We start from the raw sequence: 20,001 nt of genomic DNA, 5'->3' as shown, positions 1-20,001 counted from the left end.
TTGATTGATTTGCGAGTAATGAAGAATCTTAGCATCCCTGGGATAAATCCCACTTGGTCATGACACATGATCTTTTTAATGTGTTGTTGGTTTCAGTTTGCTAGAATTTTGTTAAGGATTTTTTCATCTATGTTCATCAGTGATATTTGCCTGTAGTTTTCTTTTTTGTGGCATAATATAATAACAAGAATATATATATGTATATAATGCTGATATATAAAATCTTTTTTTAGTTTTAATGACAAATACTACTCTTTTATGAATAAATATTATAATTTACTTTACCTGTACCCTTACTGTTAGACATTAAATCTCTGAAAACCACTATTTTGTTGTTGATTTTTTTTTTAGAAATGATGTTACAAGCAGAATTATTTTAAGTGTACTATTGCAATCAATCCTAAGATCATTAATAAAGTAAACTATTTCAACATGCATCAGTGAGTTAAACAACAACAGTACATATTTATGTGCATTGATACATTGACTCTATTTACATTTATTGCTATGACTATGTATAATTAATTCCATAGCCTTATTCTTTCAGCTTTTCATAAATTTTTTGTTTTGTTTTTTCAAGTGTGTTTTCACTGTAATAACTTGGAGCTGTTTTTTAAATCTTATTTCAATCCACTTGATAGGTAAATCTGTATTTTATCATCTCTTTAGTTTTTGTTCTTGGTTAATATCTGTAAAATATTACTGACTCCTCAATATTAAAGTAAAAATAGCAACAAACACAATCTCTGTCACCTCATCTATTTACCACCAATTTTCTCGGTTTAGCTGTTTCTAAATTAATACTTCTTTCCTGTATATTCTCCCTTTTCTAGTTATTCTTCTGGTAATCACTATTTTCAATACATATTGGTAAATATTTGAGATTTTTAAAATAAAAACAACTTCAGCTTTCTATATTTTATTTTCTATTCTCATCTGTTACATTATTTCTCTCTTTTCTCATATTTTTAAAGTAGAAATATGATGACTTTATTTACAATATTGTAAAGTAAAAAAATAAATAAATAAAAAAATAAAATATGTTTATAAGGAACATATATTGCTGATGTCCCTGAACAGGCAGGAGGAAATATATTCCTTCAATGCCTTATAAAATTCTTATCTACCTCCTTCCTGTCCTCTCCCCCTATTCATAAAACTTCCTCTTCAGAAATCCATATATTGCTGGAGGGAAATATGTCCCTCTTTTCACATCTTGCACAACTGGCGAGTTGAGCAGCCACTCAACACTTTTACCTTTCATGTCCTCAATGGGAGAAGTCACCATGTTCTACCTCCCCTGTCAGGTACAACCTTGTTGTTGCCAGACACCACCAAAAGCCCAACCAATCAGCCCCTTGCTTTATCACCCTCAGGAAAGGGACGAAATTGACAATGTTCTTTTTTGTATGTTCATCTATACCCATTCTTTTCTTTTCTGGTGGTGTGCCAGTTTTTCCTGTTAAGCAGACTAAATTTTCACAAATTCTCTATCGCTGGTGAGTATGCACTCACTTTTGTGATTTTCAGGTTTCTGTATTTCTAATGGTAGTGAGTAGGAATGGACCTGGCCTTCTTATTCTCTTGGTTCTACAGCTCCAACAGACACTATTTGCCTACTTGCAGATGAACAGATGGGTAAAAACCTTCTGTGTGTCTTGATGTAATGTGCAGAGGAATTTTATGTGGTTAGAGATATTCAAATAGCTGTTAATCAAAAAGGAGAGAAGAATGGAACAACATATAGCATCATGATACTGACATCACTCAATATCAACTTTTTTAAACTGACACATTTGTGATACATTTTGAAGAGAAAGGTGATTTGGCAAAAAGTAATATCTATGCTGCTTTGTTGAAACAGACTAGATAGAAATAAGTGAATCAGCAAAATAGTAGTGAAGCCATTGCTGGAACATAAGGGCTAGATAGATGCATGGACTATAGTGATTGTGCAACAGGAGGAAAGGGGGTAGGGCAAAACTTTTGAAAGAATGACATAGCCTGAGGACACAACATAAAATGATTAGAATCAAATGGGCCCAAGATGGCAGACAAGTCAATTTCAGCTAGATCTTGATCCTCAATCAGCAAGCTAAATGACACACCTAGAGTCTCCATGACAGTTCCAAGACGCTATCAAAAGACCAAAGACTGTTAGTTGTTGTTCAGTCACTCAGTCATGTCAAACTCTTTGTGACCCAATGGACTGTAGCATGGCGGTCTTCCCTGTTCTTCATTATCTCCTGGGGTTTGCTCTAACTCATATCCATTGAGTCAGTGATGCCATCCAACTATTTCATCCTCTGTTATCCCCTTCTCCTCCTGCCTTCAATCTTTCCCAGAATCAGGGTCTTTTCCAATGAGTTGGCTCTTTGCATTAGGTGGCCAAAGTATTGGAGCTTCAACTTCAGCACTGGTCCTTTCAATGAACATTCAGGGTGGATTGTGTTTAGGATTGGCTGGTTTGATATCCTTGTGGTCCAAGGGACTCTCAAGAGTCTTCTCCAGTAGCACAGTTCTAAAGCATCAATTCTTAGGTGCTTAGCCTTCTTTATGGTCTAACTCTCACATTCGTACATATCTACTAGAAAAACTATAGCTTTGACTACATGGACCTTGGTCGGCAAAGTGATGTCTCTGCTTTTTAATATGTTGACTAGGTTGGTCACAATTTTTCTTCCAAGGAGCAAGTGTCTTTTAATTTAGTGAATACAATCACTGTCTGTATTGATTTTGAAGCCTAAGAAAATAAAGTCTGTCATTGTTTCCCCATATATTTGCCATGAAGTGATGGGACTGGATGCCATGATCTTAGCTTTTTGAATGCTGAGTTTTAAGTCAGCTTTTTCACAGTCTTCTTTCACCTTCATCAAGAGGCTCTTCAGTTCCTCTTCACTTTATGCCACCATTAGGGTGATGTCATCCTATTTGAGATTATTGATATTTGTCCCAGGAAACTTTCATCCAGCCTGGCATTTTGCATAATGTACTCTGCATATAAGTTAAATAAGCAGGGTGACAATATATGGCCTCGATGTACTCCTTTCTCCATTTGGAACCAGTCTGTTGTTCCATGTCCAGTTCTAAATTTTGCTTCTCGACCTGCATACAGATTTCTCAGGAGGCAGGTCAGGTTGTCTGATATTCTTTATCTTTAAGAATTTTCCATAGTTTGTTGTGATCCACACAAAGGCTTTAGCATAATCAATGAAGCAGAAGTAGATGTTTTTCTGGAATTCTCTTGCTTTTTCTATGTTCCAATGGATGGGAGCAATTTGATCTCTGGTTCCTCTACCTTTTCTAAATTCATCTTGTACATCTGGAAGTTCTCAATTCACATACTGTTGAAGCCTAGCTTAAAGGATTTTGAGCAATAGCTTGCTAACATCTGAAATGAGTGCAACTGTGTGGTAATTTGAACATTCTTTGGCACTGCCCTTCTTTGGTACTGGAATCAAAACTGACCTTTTCCAGTCCTGTGGCCACTCCTGAGTTTTCCAGATTTGCTGGTATAGTGACTGTGGCACTTTAACAGCATCATCTTTTAGGATTTGAAATAGCTTACCTGGAATTCCATCACCTTCACTACCCAATTCCTGGAAATCTCTACCATTTCCCCCCAAATACTTGGAATAATCCTCTCACTCATTAGCCTATGAAATTACCCAGTCCATAAAAACTAACCATGTTATATTTCATGTCAGCCGCACTCACCCTTTAGGATGGCCGTACCCTGTGGAGTGTGTTTCCCTCTAAATAAAATCACTTTTTACCTGTTACTTTGTCTCTCACTGATTTTTTTCTGTGATGAGACAACAAAAGGCTGAGCTTCATTAGGTCCTAAATTTATTAGGTCTGTGATCTCAGTTGGAAGATTGTGGGTTCTGGATGGGTTCAAGTCTGTCCGGATAGGTTCAAGTTCCAAGCAGAATTTTGGCCAGGTTCAAGTCCCAGCACATGGGTTCAAGTCCCAATCTGAGGCAGATGGTTTCAACTGGGTAGAAAATTTCTGCATATACTCTTCCTACCATATATTTTAAGAAATGAAAATGATATGAGAAACAAGAAAGAGTCCTAAGGGTATGCATTAAGCAAGGATTCAATCAAGCTTTCTGAGAATGGTAGGGAAGGTCAAATTTGTATCATGTGAAATAAAGGGATTTGATTTTGGTCATATTATGCTTGCATGTGTGCCTGCTAATTTGCCTGACTCTTTGCAACCCTAAGGACTGTAGCCTGCCATGCTCTTCTGTCCATGGCATTCTCCAAGCAAGAATACTGGACTCAGTTGTGTGCCCTCCTCCAAGGGATCTTCCCAACCCTGGGATTGAACCCATGTCTCTTACATTTCCTGCAAAGCAGACAGGTTCTTTACCACTAGCACCACCTGGCAAGCCCATGTTATGCTTGAGGTTACCCTTAAACATCTAAATAGAATAAAGTGTCAGATACTCAAACCTGAGGCAGAGTTGAGAGCTTCAGAGGAGCATCAAACAACTTTCAGCTATCCTTTTCTACCTAAGTCTATGAAACAAGAATAAGTCATACCAGGAGCAAATGTGAGTTAATAAAGTAAAAGGCTGAAAGATTTTTTTCTTTCATCATTAACTATGATGTTAGCTATGAGTTTTCATAAATGCCCTTTATCATAATCAAAATGTTACCATCTACTCCTAGTTTGTAGAGTTCTATCATTTTTAAAAAATGGATTGTGTCAAATATTTTCTGCATTTTTGGTATCATGTGATTTTTCTTAGCCCTTTTTTTATGTGATAGAGAATTGTTGTGTTAATTCACTTGCTTATATTAAACTATACTCACATTTTTGTAAAAATCCTGCCTGCTCATATTGCATTATCTAAATGTAAAGCAATTTAAATTGCTTTCAGATTCAGTTTGCTAATATTGTGTGGAAGATTTTGTTTCAATATAGTAATATTAGGTCGAGGAATTTTGCTTTAATACATGCTTAGTCATGTCCTATTCTTTGTGATTCCATGGACTGCAGCCTGCCAGGCTCCTCTGCCTATGGAATTTTCCAGGCAATAATACTAGAGTGGGGTACTATTTCCTACTCCAGAAGATCTTCCTGACCCAGGGATCAAACTTGTGTCTCTGCTTCCATACTCATGACAGATGTTGCTTTGAATTTTTTTCTTATAATGTCTTTAACTGGCTTTTAAAATGAGATAATGCTAGTTTCATAGAATGATTTGGAGAGTGTTGGTTTATTTGTAATTTTTGGAAGTGCTTGAGAATTCAGTTCAGTCATTTAGTAGTGGCTGACTCTTTGCGACGCATGGACTGCTGCAAACCAGGCTTCCCTGTGCATCACCAACTCCTGGAGCTTGTTCAAACTCAAGTCTATTGAGTCAGTGATGCCATCCAACAAGCTCATCTTCTGTCATCCCCTTCTAATCTTGCCTTCAATCTTTCCCATCACTGGGATCTTTTCCAATAAGTCAGTTCTTCACATCAGGTGGCCAAAGTATTGGAGTTTCATCTTTAGCATCATTCCTTTTAATGAATATTCAGGATTGATTTCCTTTAAGATTGACTTGTTTGATCTCCTTACAGTCCAAGGGACTCTCGAGAGTCTCCTTCAGCAGCACAGTTCAAAAGCAGCAATTCATCAGCACTCAGCTTTCTTTATGGTCTAACTCTCACATCCATACATGACCACCGAAAAAACCATAACTTTGACTAGACGGACCTTTGTTGGTAAAGTAATGTCTCTGCTTTTTAATATGCTGTCTAGGTTGGTCATAGCTTTTCTTCCAAGATGATCACCAGATGGTCAGTACCGAAATCAGACTGATTATAATCTTTACAGTCAAAGACGGAGAAGCTTTATACAGTCAGCAAAAACAAGACCGGGAGCTGACTGTGGCTCAGATCATGAACTCCTTATTGCAAAATACAGACTTAAAATGAAGAAAAGAGAGAAATCCACTAGACCATTCATGTATGACCTAAATCAAATCCCTTATGATTATACAGTGGAAGTGACAAACAGATTCAAGGGATTAGATCTGATAGAGGGCCTGAAGAACTATGGACAGAGATTTGTAACATTGTACATGAGGCAATGGTCAAAATCAACCTCAAGAGAAAGAAATGAAAAAAGGCAAATTGGTTGTCTGAGGAGGGCTTACAAATAGCTGAGAAAAGAAGAGAAGCAAAAGGCAAAGGAGGAAAGGAAAAATATAGCCATCTGAATGCAGAGTTCCAATTGTGGCTCAGCTAGTAAAGAATCCATCTGCAATGAAGAAGTCCTAGTTCAATCCCTGGGTTGGGAAGATCCCCTGTATATGGGAAAGGCTACCAGCTCCAGTATTCTGGCCTGGAGAATTCCATGGACTGTATAGTCTATGGGTTCTCAAAGAGTTGTACACAACTGAGCAACTTTCATTTTCACTCACTAAAAAAAAAGAAAAAATAATAACCTTCCTAAGTGATCAGTGCAAAGAAATACAGGAAAACAATACAATGGGAAAGACAAGAGATCTCTTCAACAAAATTAGAGATACCAAGGGAATATTGGTATATTCACCATCCAAAGAGCAGTGCCTGTGTGGGCACAGGAGGGCCGAGAGGAGCTACTCCATGTTCAAGGTCAGGAGGGGTGGCAGCGAGGAGATACCCTTTGTCCAAGATAGGGAGCAGCAGCTGCACTTTATTAGAGCAGCTGTCAAGAGATACCCCACGTCCAAGGTAAGAGAAACCCAAGTAAGACGGTAGGTGTTGTGAGAGGGCATCAGAGGGCAGATACACTGAAACAATAATCACAGAAAACTAGTCAATCTAATCACACAAACCACAGCCTTGTCTAACTCAATGAAACTAAGCCATGCCCTATGGGGCCACCAAGGCGGGCAGGTCATGGTAGAGAGGTCTGACAGAATGTAGTCCACTGGAGAAGGGAATGGCAACCACTTCAGTATTCTTGCCTTGAGAACCCCATGAACAGTATGAAAAGGCAAAATGATAGGACACTGAAAGGGGAACTCCTCAGGTCAGTAGGTGGCCAATATGCTACTGTAGATTAGTGGAGAAACAACTTCAGAAAGAATGAAGGGATGGAGCCAAAGCAAAAACAATACCCAGTTGTGGATGTGACTGGTGATAGAAGCAAGGTCCGATACTGTAAAGAGTAATATTGCACAGGAACCAGGAATGTCAGGTCCATGAATAAAGGTAAATTGGAAGTGGTCAAACAGGAGATGGCAAGCGTGAACATTGACATTCTAGGAATCAGCGAACTAAAATGGACTGGAATGGGTGAATTTAACTCAGATGACCATTGTATCTACTACTGAGGGCAGGAATCCCTTAGAAGAAATGGAATAGCCATCATGGTCAACAAAAGAGTCCAAAATGCAGTACTTGGATGCAATCTCAAAAACGACAGAATGATCTCTGTTCATTTCCAAGGCAAACCATTCAATATCACAGTAATCCAAGTCTAAGCCCCAAACAGTAATGCTGAAGAAGCTGAAGTTGAAAGGTTCTATGAAGACCTAAAAGACCTTTTAGAACTAACACCCAAAAAAGATGTCCTTCTCATTATAGGGGATTGGAATGCAAAAGTAGGAAGTCAAGTAACACCTGGAGTAACCGTGAAATTTGCCCATGGAATATGGAACGAAGCAGGGTAAAAGCTAATAGAGTTTTGCCAAGACAACACACTGGTCATAGCAAACACCCTCTTTCAACAACACAAGAGAAGACTCTATACATGGACATCACCAGATGGTCAACACCAAAACCAGATTGATTATATTCTTTGCAGCCAAAGATGGAGAAGCTCTATACAGTCAGCAAAACAAGACTGGGAGCTGACTGTGGCTCAGATCATGAACTCCTTATTGCCAAAGTCAGACTTAAATTGAAGAAAGTAGGGAAAACCACTAGATCATTCAGGTATGACCTAAATCAAATCCCTTATGATTATACAGTGGAAGTGAGAAATAGGTTTAAAGGACTAGATCTGACAGATAGAGTGCCTGATGAACTATGGATGGAGTTTCGTGACATTGTACAGGAGACAGGGATCAAGACCATCCGCATGGAAAAGAAATGCAAAAAAGCAAAATGGCTGTCTGGGGAGGCCTTACAAATAGCTGAGAAAAGAAGAGAGGAGAAAAGCAAAGGAAAAAGGAAAGATATAAGCATCTAAATGCAGAATTCCAAAGAACAGCAAGGAGAGATAAGAAAGCCTTCCTCAGGGATCAATGCAAAGAAATAGAGGAAAATAACAGAATAGGAAAGACTAGAGGTCTCTTCAAGAAAATTAGAGATACCAAGGGAACATTTCATGCAAAGATGGGCTCGATAAAGGACAGAAATGGTATGGACCTAACAGAAGCAGAATATATTAAGAAGAGGAGGCAAGAATACACAGAACTGTACAAAAAAGATCTTCACAACCAAGATAATCATGATGGTGTGATCAATGACCTAGAGCCAGACATCCTGGAATGTGAGGTCAAGTGGGCCTTAGAAAGCATCACTATAAACAAAGCTGGTGGAGGTGATGGAATTCCTGTTGAGCTATTTCAAATCCTGAAAGATGATGCTGTGAAAGTGCTGCACTCAATATGCCAGCAAATTTGGAAAACTCAGCAGTGGCCTCAGGACTGGAAAAGGTCAGTTTTCATTCAAATCCCATAGAAAGGCAATGCCAAAGAATGCTCAAACGACCGCATAATTACACTCATCTCACACTCTAGTAAAGTAATGCTCAAAATTCTCAAAGCCAGGCTTCAGCAATACGTGAACCATGAACTTCCAGATGTTCAAGCTGGTTTTAGAAAAGGCAGAGGAACCAGACATCAAATTGCCAACATTTGCTGGATCATGGAAAAAGCAAGAGAGTTCCAGAGAAAAATCTATTTCTGCTTTATTGACTATGCTAAAGCCTTAGACTGTGTGGATCACAATAAACTGTGGAAAATTTTGAAAGAGATGGGAATACCAGATCACCTGACCTGCCTCTTGAGAAATTTGTATGCAGGTCAGGAAGCAACAGTTAGAACTGGACATGGAACAACAGACTGGTTCCAAAAAGGAAAAGGAGTACATCAAGGCTGTATATTGTCACCCTGCTTATTTAACTTCTATGCAGAGTACATCATGAGAAACACTGGGCTGGAAGAAGCACAAGCTGGAATCAAGATTGCTGGGAGAAATATCAATAACCTCAGATACGCAGATGACACCACCCTTATGGCAGAAAGTGAAGAGGAACTAAAAAGCCTCTTGATGAAAGTGAAAGAGGAGAGTGAAAAAGTTGGTTTAAAGCTCAACATTCAGAAAACGAAGATCATGGTATCTCGTCCCATCACTTCATGGGAAATAGATGGGGAAACAGTGGAAACAGTGTCAGGCTTTATTTTGGGTGGGGGGGGCTCCAAAATCACTGGAGATGGTGACTGCAGCCATGAAATTAAAAGACGCTTACTCCTTGGAAGGAAAGTTATGACTAACCTAGATAGTATATTCAAAAGCAGAGACATCACTTTGCCAACAAAGGTCTGTCTAGTCAAGGCTGTGGTTTTTCCAGTAGTCATGTATGGATGTGAGAGTTGGACTGTGAAGAAAGCTGAGCGCCGAAGAATTGATGCTTTTGAACTGTGGTGTTGGAGAAGACTCTTCAGAATCCCTTGGACTGCAAGGAGATCCAACCAGTCCATTCTAAATGAGGTCAGTCCTGGGTGTTCTTTGGAAGGAATTATGCTAAAGCTGAAACTCCAGTACTTTAGCTGCCTCATGCAAAGAGTTGACTCATTCAAAAAGAGTCTGATGCTGGGAGGGATTGGGGGCAGGAGGAGAAGGGTCGACAAAGGATGAGATGACTGGATGTCATCACCGACTCGATGGACGTGAGTTTGAGTGAACTCCAGTAGTTGGTGATGAACAGGGAGGCCTGGCGTTCTGCAGTTCATGGGGTCGCAACGAGTCAGACACGACTAAGTGACTGAATTGAACTGAACTGAACTGAAGGGAATATTTCATGCAAGTTTAGTTCAGTTGCTCAGTCGTGTCTGACTCTTTGCGACCCCATGGACTGCAGCACGTCAGACCTCCCTGTCCATCACCAACTCCCAGAGTTCACTCACATTCACATCCATCGAGCTGGTGATGCCATGCAACCATCTTATCTTCTGGCAGCCCCTTCTCCTCAGGCATTTAATCTTTCCCAGCATCAGGGTCTTTTCAAATGAATCAGCTCTTCGTATCAGGTGGACAAAGTACTGGAGTTTCAGCTTCAACATCAGTCCTTCCAATGAATATTCAGGACTGATTTCTTTTAGGATGGACTGATTGGATCTCCTTGCAGTCCAAGAGACTCTCAAGAGTCTTTTCCAGCACCACAGTTCAAGAGAATCAATTTGTTGTTGCTCAGCTTTCTTTATAGTCCAATTCTCACATCCATACATGACTACTGGAAAAACCATAGCCTTGACTAGATGGACCTTTGTTGGCAAAGTAACGTCTCTGCTTTTGAATATGCTGTCCAGATTGGTCATATCTTTTCTTCCAAGGAGTAAACATCTTTTAATTTCATGACTGTAATCATCATCTGCACTGATTTTGGAGGCCCAATAAAATAAAGCCTGCCACTGTTTCCACTGTTTTCCCATCTATTTGCCATGAAGTGATGGGACCAGATGCCATGATCTTAGTTTTCTGAATATTGAGCTTTAAGCCAAAATTTTCACTGTCCTCTTTCACTTTCATCAAGAGGCTCTTAATTTTTCTTCGCTTTCTGCCATAAGGGTGGTGTCATGTGCATATATGAGGTTACCGATATTTCTCCCAGCAATCTTGATGCCAGACTGTGCTTCATCCATCCCAACGTTTCTCATGATATACTCTGCATATAAGTTAACTAAGCAGGGTGACAATATATCACCTTGACGTTCTCCTTTTCTCATTTGGAATCAGTCTGTTGTTCCATGTCCAGTCTCAAGAGGCAGGTCAGGTGGGTTGTTATTCCCTTCTCCTTCAGAATTTTCCACAGTGTGTTGTGATCCACACAGTCTAAGGCTTTGGCATAGTCAATAAAGCAGAAATAGATGTTTTTCTGGAAGTCTCTTGCTTTTGTGATGATACAGCGGATGTTGGGAATTTGATCTCTGGTTCCCTTGCCTTTTCTAAAATCAGCTTGAACATCTGGAAGTTCACGGTTCACATATTGTTGAAACCTGGCTTGAAGAATTGTGAGCATTACTTTACTAGTATGGAGCTGACTGCAATTGTGCAGTAGTTTGAACATTCTTTGGCATTGCCTTTCTTAGGGATTGGAATGAAGACTGACCTTTTCCAGTCCTGGGGCCCTGCTGAGTTTCCAAATTTGCTGACATTTTGAGTGCAGCACTTTCACAGCATCATCTTCTAGGATTTGAAATAGCTCAGCTGGAATTCCATCACCTCCACGAGCTTTGTTCATAGTGATGCTTCCTAAGGCCCACTTGATCTGGCATTCCAGGATGTCTGGCTCTAGGTGAGTGATCACATCATTGTGATTATCTGGGTGGTAAAGATCTTTTTTCTACAGTTCTTCTGTGTATTCTTGCCACCTCTTCTTAATATCTTCTGCTTCTGTTAGGGCCATACCATTTCTGTCCTTTATCGAGCCTATCTTTGCATGAAATGTTCCCTTATTTCATTTGCATGAAATATTCTCCAATTTTCTTGAAGAGATCTCTAGTCTTTCCCATTCTGTTGTTTTCCTCTACTTCTTTGCATTGATCGCTGAGGAAGGCTTTCTTATCTCTGCTTAGTATTCTTCAGAACTCTGTGTTTAAATGGGTATATCTTTCCTTTTCTCCTTTGCTTTTTGATTCTATTCTTTTTGCAGCTATTTGTAAGGCCTCCTCAGACAACCATTTTGCTGCTTTGCATTTATCTTTCTTGCGGATGGGCTTGATCCCTGTCTCCTGTACAATGTCATGAACCTCCATTCATAGTTCATCAGGCATTCTGTCTATCAGATCTAGTACCTTAAATCTATTTGTCACTTCCACTGTGTAATCATAAGGGATTTGATTTAGGTCACATCTGAATTGTTTAGTGTATGTTCCTGTTTTCTTCAGTTTAAGTCTGAAGTTGGCAATAAGGAGTTCATGATCTGAGCCATAATCAGCTCCCAGTCTTGTTTTTGCTGACTGTATAGAGTTTTTGCTGACTGTATGGAGACTGCATAGAGGGTATTTGTTTTGTTGACTGTATAGAGACTAGACAGAGGGTATTTGCTATGGCCGGTGCATTCTCTTGGCAAAACTATGAACATTTTCGCTGCTTCACTCTGTACTCCAAGGCCAAATTTGCCCTTTATTCCAGGTTATTCTTGACTTCCTACTTTTGCATTCCAGTCCCATATAATGAAAATGACATCTGTTTTGGGTGTTAGTTCTAAAAAGTGTTATAAGTCTTCGTAGAATCGTTCAACTTCAGCTTCTTCAGCAGTACTGGTTGGGGCATAGACTTGGATTACTGTGATATTGAATGGTTCGCCTTGGAAATGAACAGAGATCATTCTGTCATTTTGAGATTGCATCCAAGTACTGCATTTCGGACTCTTTTGTTGACTATGATGGCTACTCCATTTCTTCTAAGGGATTCTTGCCCACAGTAGTAGATATAATGGTCATCTGAGTTAAATTTACCTATTCCAATCCATTCCTAAAATATCGACATTCACTCTTGCCATTTCCTGTTTGACCACTTCCAATTTGCCTTGATTTGTGGACCTAATATTCCAGGTTCCTATGCAGTATTGTTCTTTACAGCATCAGACTTTGCTTCCATCACCAGTCCCATTGGCAATTGGGTGTTGTTTTTGCTTCGGCTCTGTTTCTTCATTCTTTCTGGAGTTTTTTCTCCACTGATCTACAGTAGCATATTGGGCACCTACTGACCTGAAGAGTTCATCTTTCAGTGTCCTATCTTTTTGCATTTTCATACTGTTCATGGGGTTCTCAAGGCAAGAATACTGAAGTGGTTTGCCATTCCCTTCTCCAGTGGACCACATTTTGCCAGAGCTCTCCACTATGACCCGTCCATCTTGGGTGGCCCTACACGTCATGTCTTAATTTCATTGAGTTAGACAAGACTGTGGTCCATGTGATTAGATTGGTTACTTTTCTGTGATCGTGGTTTCAGTCTGTGGTTTGCATTTCATGCAAAGATGAGCCCACTAAAAGACAGAAACAGTATAGACCTAGCAGAAGCACAATATATTAAGAATAGATGGCAAGAATACACAAAAGATCTATACAAAAAAGATCTTAATGACCCAGATAAATATGATGGTGTGATTATTCACCTGGAGTCAGACATCCTTGAGTATGCTTGAGAATAAGAGATGTTAATTTTTTTTCAAATACTTTCTAGAATTCATCAGTAAAGCTATCTAGTACTGTATTTTAATTTGATTGAAATTTTGAATATTGAATCAATCTATTTACTTGCCATAATTCTAATTTTTTTCCTTAAAAATTGAGTTAGTTTTGGTGCTTTAGAAATTTCTCCATTTCATGAAGACTATTGATCCATTCTTAAAATTGTTTATAGTATTCTCTTATAAACATTTTCAGGTTTTTTTTTATTTTATTTGTTTTTTAATTGAAAGATAACTAACTGCTTTATAGAATTGTGCTGGTTTCTAAGGATAGTACTGATACTATCATTTTGATTTCTGAATTTCACATATATGTGGCTTCTCTCTTACTCATGTTAACTGAAAATTTTTTCACTTTGTCTTTTCAAAGAGACAACTTTGGGTTTTATTAATTCTCTAGATTATTTTTCTTTTTTTTTTTTCCTATTTTCTACCATTTAATATGCTCTTCCTTGTGTTATTAATAGCCTTGGGCTTATTTCCCTCTTATTTCTATTTTTGCAAAAAATGAAATTACAGTGTTGATTTAATAACATTCTTCATTTTACCGTAGGCATTAATAGATATAAATTTTCTTCTGAGAACTGCCTCTACTATATCTCAAAAGTTTAGATATACTCTATTTTTATTCATTCATCTCTAAATATTTTCTCTTTCTTATGAAATCTTATTTGACCCATTGGTTATTTATAATGTGAATTTTCTAATTTACCTTTGTTTTTAATTTCCCAGATTTATTTAATTGTGATTGAATAAGGTATATGTGCAATACTAATATGTTTTCAATTTATTGAGACTTATTTTGTAATCTACCATATGGTCAATTTCAGAAATTTTTCTATGTGCACTTGAGAAGAATGTGATTTCTACTGTTAGATGGTTCTATATATTTTAGTTATATTGTTAGATTGTTCTATATATTTTAGATGATGTATTGAGCTGTCTGAGCCCTCTAATTTTTATTGTTCTTTGTTGTTGTTGTTGCTGAAATTCTCTATCTATTGTATTATTAAACATGAGGTAATGAAGTCCCCACTTACAGTGTAGAATTGTCTATTCTTCTTTCTGTCAAAGTTTGTGTCATATAGCCTGAGGTTTTCCTGTGTAGTGGAAATATGTATATAACTGTTGCAGTTTCTTTTTGAGTTGATAGTTTATTAATATATAAAGACATGTTCTTTTAACATATTTGTTTTAAAATTAACAAAATTAAAGAATTCAATTCTGTTTTGATTACTTTTTGTATGAAATACATTTTCTATCTTTTCACTTTCATCCTATTTGTATCTTTGCATCTAAAATAAGTACTTTGTATACAACATATAAAAAGATAATTTTAAAAATACTGTTTCATCGTGTCTGTCCTGATGTATAGTTTGCCATCAATATACAATGTAGTAATTGATAAAAAGATTTATGTCTGCCAATTGCTGTTTTTAGTATGTTTAGTCCACTCTCTTATAATTCATCTCCTCAAAACTGCCCTTACTTATGTTTAATTTTTTTAGCAAACTGAATTAATATCCTTTGTTATTTCTTTTGCATATATTTTATTGATATTTCCTTTATTACTAATTTGGAGGTTAAGTCTCTAAACATTTATAGCAATCAAATTTGAATTTATGCAAAATTAATTTCAATATTAAATATTCTACTTCTATAACATTTCCACCTCACTTTTTGTTATTTTTGTTTCAAACTATATTTTTGCATATTGTGTGGATATAACTGTTAATTCATTTTTTAGCATTTTCCTCTGAAAATATGTAGAAAACAAAAATTGCAATTACTCACTAAAAATACAGTCAGTTCAGTTAGGTCCAGTCACTCAGTTGTGTCCGACTCATTGCGACCCCATGAATTTCAGCATGCCAGGCCTCCCTGTCCATCACCAACTCCTGGAGTTCACTCAAACTCATGTCCATCGAGTCAGTGATGTCATCCAGCCATCTCATCCTTTGTCATCCCCTTCTCCTCCTGCCTCCAATCCCTCCCAGCATCAGAGTCTTTTCCAATGAGTCAACTCTTTGCATGAGGTGGCCAAAGTACTGGAGTTTCAGCTTTAGCATAATTCCTTCCAAAGAACATCCAGGACTGACCTCATTTAGAATGGACTGGTTGGATCTCCTTGCAGTCTAAGGGACTCTCAAGAGTCTTCTCCAACACCACAATTCAAAAGCATCAATTCTTCAGCGCTCAGCTTTCTTCACAGTCCAACTCTCACATCCATACATGACTACTGGAAAAACCATAGCCTTGACTAGACAGACCTTTGTTGGCAAAGTAATGTCTCTGCTTTTGAATATACTATCTAGGTTAGTCATAACTTTCCTTCCAAGGAGTAAGCGTCTTTTAATTTCATGGCTGCAGTCACCATCTCCAGTGGTTTTGGAGCCCCAAAAATAAAGTCTGACACTGTTTTCACTGTTTCCCCATCTATTTCCCATGAAGTGATGGGACCAGATGCCATGATCTTACTTAGTTTTCTGAATGGGGAGCTTTAAGCCAACTTTTTCACTCTCCTCTTTCACTTTCAGCAGGAGGCTTTTTAGTTCCTCTTCACTTTCTGCCATAAGTGTGGTGTCATCTGCATATCTGAGATTATTGATATTTCTCCCGGCAATCTTGATTCCAGCTTGTGCTTCTTCCAGCCCAGTGTTTCACATGATGTACTCTGGATAGAAGTTAAATAAGCAGGGTAACAATATACAGCCTTGACGTACTCCTTTTCCTTTTTGGAACCAATCTGTTGTTCCATATCCAGTTCTAACTGTTGCTTCCTGACCTGTATATATGTTTCTCAAGAGGCAGGTCAGGTGGTCTGGTATTCTCATCTCTTTCAGAGTTTTTCACAGTTTACTGTGATCCACACAGTCTAAGGCTTTGACATGTCAATAAAGCAGAAGTAGATGTTTCTCTGGAACTCTCTTGCTTTTTCCATGATCCAGCAAATGTTGGCAATTTGATGTCTGGTTCCTCTGCCTTTTCTAAAACCAGCTTGAACATCTGGAAGTTCATGGTTCACGTATTGCTGAAGCCTGGCTTTGAGAATTTTGAGCATTACTTTACTAGCGTGTGAGATGAGTGCAATTGTGCGGTCATTTGAGCATTCTTTGGCATTGCCTTTCATTGGGATTGGAATGAAACTGACCTTTTCCAGTCCTGTGGCCACTGCTGAGTTTTCCAAATTTGCTGGCATATTGAGTGCAGCACTTTCACAGCACCATCTTTCAGGATTTGAAATAGCTCAACTGGAATTCCATCACCTCCACTAGCTTTGTTCGTAGTGATGCTTTCTAAGGCCCACTTGACTTCACATTCCAGGATGTCTGGCTCTAGGTGAGTGATCACACCATCGTGATTATCTTGGTCGGTAAGATTTTTTTTTGTACAGTTCTTCTGTGTATTCTTGCCACCTCTTCTTAATATCTTCTGCTTCTGTTAGGTTCATCCCATTTCTGTCCTTTATCGAGCCCATCTTTGCATGAAATGTTCCCTTGGTAGTGGTTATGTTTCTTTTATTCATGTGCACAGGTATCTGACATTTTTTATATTTTTAAAATTTCTCTGCAATGTACTTATTTATTGCCCGGTTTCCTTTCAGTTCAATTAGAAAATTCACTTTGGCTTTTCATGTAACAAATTTAGTGGTTATAAAATCTCTCAACTTTTATTTATTTAGGTTGTCTTAATTTCTTCCTCATTTTTAAAGCCAGTATTACAGGATATGAAATTCTAGTTTGACAGATTTTCTCTTCCAGCATTTAAAACACTGTTATTTGATTGCCTTCCAGCCTCCATTAATTCTTTTGAAAATTTGATTGTTAATCTTACAGAGAATCCCTTGTACATGAGAATTCACTTCTCACTTGTTGCTTTCTGGAATCAGTCTTTGTCTTTCTGCACTTGATTAAAATGTGTCTTGTGAATCTCTTTGATTGTGTCTTGCTCAAATACCTAAATTTCTTGTGTTTTTAGATTCATGTATTTCATCAAATATGAAAAATTATGTCCTTTTTCCCCAAGTATGTATTTATTTATTTTGCCATTTTCTCTGTCTTTTATCCTTATTAGATACATATAAAGTATAATCTGGTCCACTAGATAGTATTCGTGAATTTTCTTAAGCTCCAATTATTCTTCTAAATTTTTATTTAATTCTGTTTTTCAGGTTCAATAAAAATTTGCCTATCTTCATGTTCTGCTACTGTACCTACTCGAACCTGCTCTTGAATTGTTCTGCTCAATTTTTCATTTAGTCATTCTGTTCAAATCTATAATTTTTTGATTCACTTTCCTGATTTTTCATCCTTTTTCATATTTATCTTTTATTTTACAGATTTCCTTTATTTTTCCCAGAGATTGATTTAGCAATTTTAACATAGTTTTAGGCAGTTCTTTTAAAATCTCAGTGTGTGGGCTAAGTCACTTCAGTTGTGTCCAACTCTTTGCAACCCTATCTCAGTAGGTACTTCAAATACTGGGCTTTGCTACTAATGTTACCTGAATGTTTTTTTCCTTTAGGGTTTTTTTTTTTTTTCTGCTTTGTATGCTTTATCATTTTTTTAAAACATTAGATATCATCCTATTATAACATGGTAACTCAGAGATTATCTTTTCCAAGTTTCCGGGGCTTTCTGTTTTTCTATTAATTTTTGAAAGCTCTAGTAGAACATTATGAGAAGGAAATGGCAACCCACTCCAGTATTCTTGCCTAGAGAATCCTGTGACCAGAGGAGCCTGTTGGGCTGCTGTCCATGGGGTCATCAGAGTCAGACACGACTGAAGTGACTTAGCAGCAGCAGCAGTAGAACATTTGTTTAAGTAACATTCTAATTTATTTTTTTACTTAAAAAAATTATGTGTGGTCAATACATGTGCTTGCTTTAAATCACTGTATTTTGTATTTAGCTAATATTTTGACAAAAATCTATTTGAATTCAACAATTAGAAAAAAACAATGAAGAAAAAAACACACAGAAAACTTCTGTAATATAAACCTCTGAAAAATGACATGATATTTATAGCTATTATACTAGTCAGCATTGTTATTCAAAAACAGCCAGTAAAGGCTTTTTAGTTATCTGCTATAGAAAAAGTTAAAGTCAGTGTTGTTGCTGTTTTTGTTCGTTTTACTGGTTGTGTAATTTTCTATTGGAAATAAAGAGTTCTCAATGCTAACCCAGTTTTTACTATTCAGATTAGAGAATAGTATCTTCTATGGTATGGGCATGCTGCAGTCCATGGGGTTGCAAAGAGTCGGATACGATTGAACGACTGAACTGATTGATCTTCTGCGGTGGCTGAAATATCAAGAGACACAATTCTGAAATTATATTTTGAAGGATAGTGACAGTTAATGAAGCCACCACAATTGCTTTGTTCCTCCTTTGGCCCCTAGGGAAGAGTACTCTGACCTCAACCTTGGGAAAGTCCTCAGAAGATATAGTTGTGAATTTCCCAAGATAGAGGACATATCTCCAAGGCTTAAGATTGATGAACTCGAAATACTTCTCAAAGGGGAATCTCTGACCATGCCTTTCCCTACATCCTGCCACAGGGAAAAATAAACTGAGGGGAGAAAAACACAAAGGGAATTTTGCATTTATCTAAAGCATAGGGATGTGCCACGTCAAATGACAGCAGGGAGGAGATCCCTTTGCTTATTTCCCTTACGAAATAATTGAATATAGTGTCCTCTAGTTCATAGCTATGTTGAAAAGGAACACTTGAAGAATATATAATTAATACTATTCCATTCCTGAAAAATAATCAAGCAAAATATTGGATGTGAGTATACGTGGCAAGATATAATCTGTGTTATTTCTCACTTGTCTAGAGAGTAACATAGCAGTGCTTTTGCAATTTCATTATTTCTGTAATCTGAGACAATAATCAACCTCAGAAACTCATTTAGCATGTATCTTACCAATGAAAATTTTAAATAAATAATATATTTCTCTTTATATTTAAATATTTAATTTTATAAAAATGCTAAATAAATTAAAATTGTATTTTTCTATATCAATTTTTTGCTAAGATTATACATAGCTAGAGAGTGTATAACCCTGTTTTTCTAAAGGCAGACTAAAATAACTGTGATATCTTTCAGAAAAAGAAAAAGTATTTGCTTTGGGGTATGGCATTGATCTGATTCTCTTGTCAAAACTCTATTTATATTCTTTCCAAATGGTTTTTCTTTTCTTGTTAGTACTAGAAAAATAGTGATAATAATGCTAGGAGAAATAGTGATTGATATCTTTTAGCATGACTAAGTACCATGCCATTGACTATATGCTGCTGCTAAGTCGCTTCAGTTGTGTCTGACTCTGTGCAACCCCAGAGATGGCAGCCCACGAGGCTCCCCTGTCCCTGGGATTCTCCAGGCAAGAACACATTGGGTTGCCATTTACTTCTCCAATGCATGAAAGTAGAAAGTGAAAAGTGAAAGTGAAGTCCCTCAGTTGTGTCTGACTCTTAGCGACCCCATGGACTGTAGACTGCCAGGCTCCTCCATTCATGGGATTTTCCAAGCAACAGTACTGGAGTGGGGTGCCATTGCCTTCTCCGATTGACTATACAGAAAATGG

At 37.6% G+C, this 20,001-nt stretch overlaps 1 long non-coding RNA gene across 1 annotated transcript in view; it reads right to left on the bottom strand.

Moving 5' to 3' along the window:
• LOC139183910 (uncharacterized) overlaps positions 1–15,301 on the bottom strand; it is a 58,624-nt gene extending 43,323 nt beyond the window's left edge. The window contains exon 1 of the long non-coding RNA XR_011567414.1: positions 15,206–15,301. This is a non-coding gene — a long non-coding RNA (uncharacterized lncRNA). The remainder of the gene's footprint in view (positions 1–15,205) is intronic.
• Positions 15,302–20,001: the final 4,700 nt, after the last annotated feature.

This window comes from Bos indicus, chromosome 7, assembly GCF_029378745.1.
Source record: "Bos indicus isolate NIAB-ARS_2022 breed Sahiwal x Tharparkar chromosome 7, NIAB-ARS_B.indTharparkar_mat_pri_1.0, whole genome shotgun sequence".
Lineage (NCBI taxonomy): Eukaryota > Metazoa > Chordata > Mammalia > Artiodactyla > Bovidae > Bos > Bos indicus.
The sequence above is the reverse complement of the archived record's forward strand: the minus strand, read 5'-3'. Positions and strand labels throughout refer to the sequence as shown.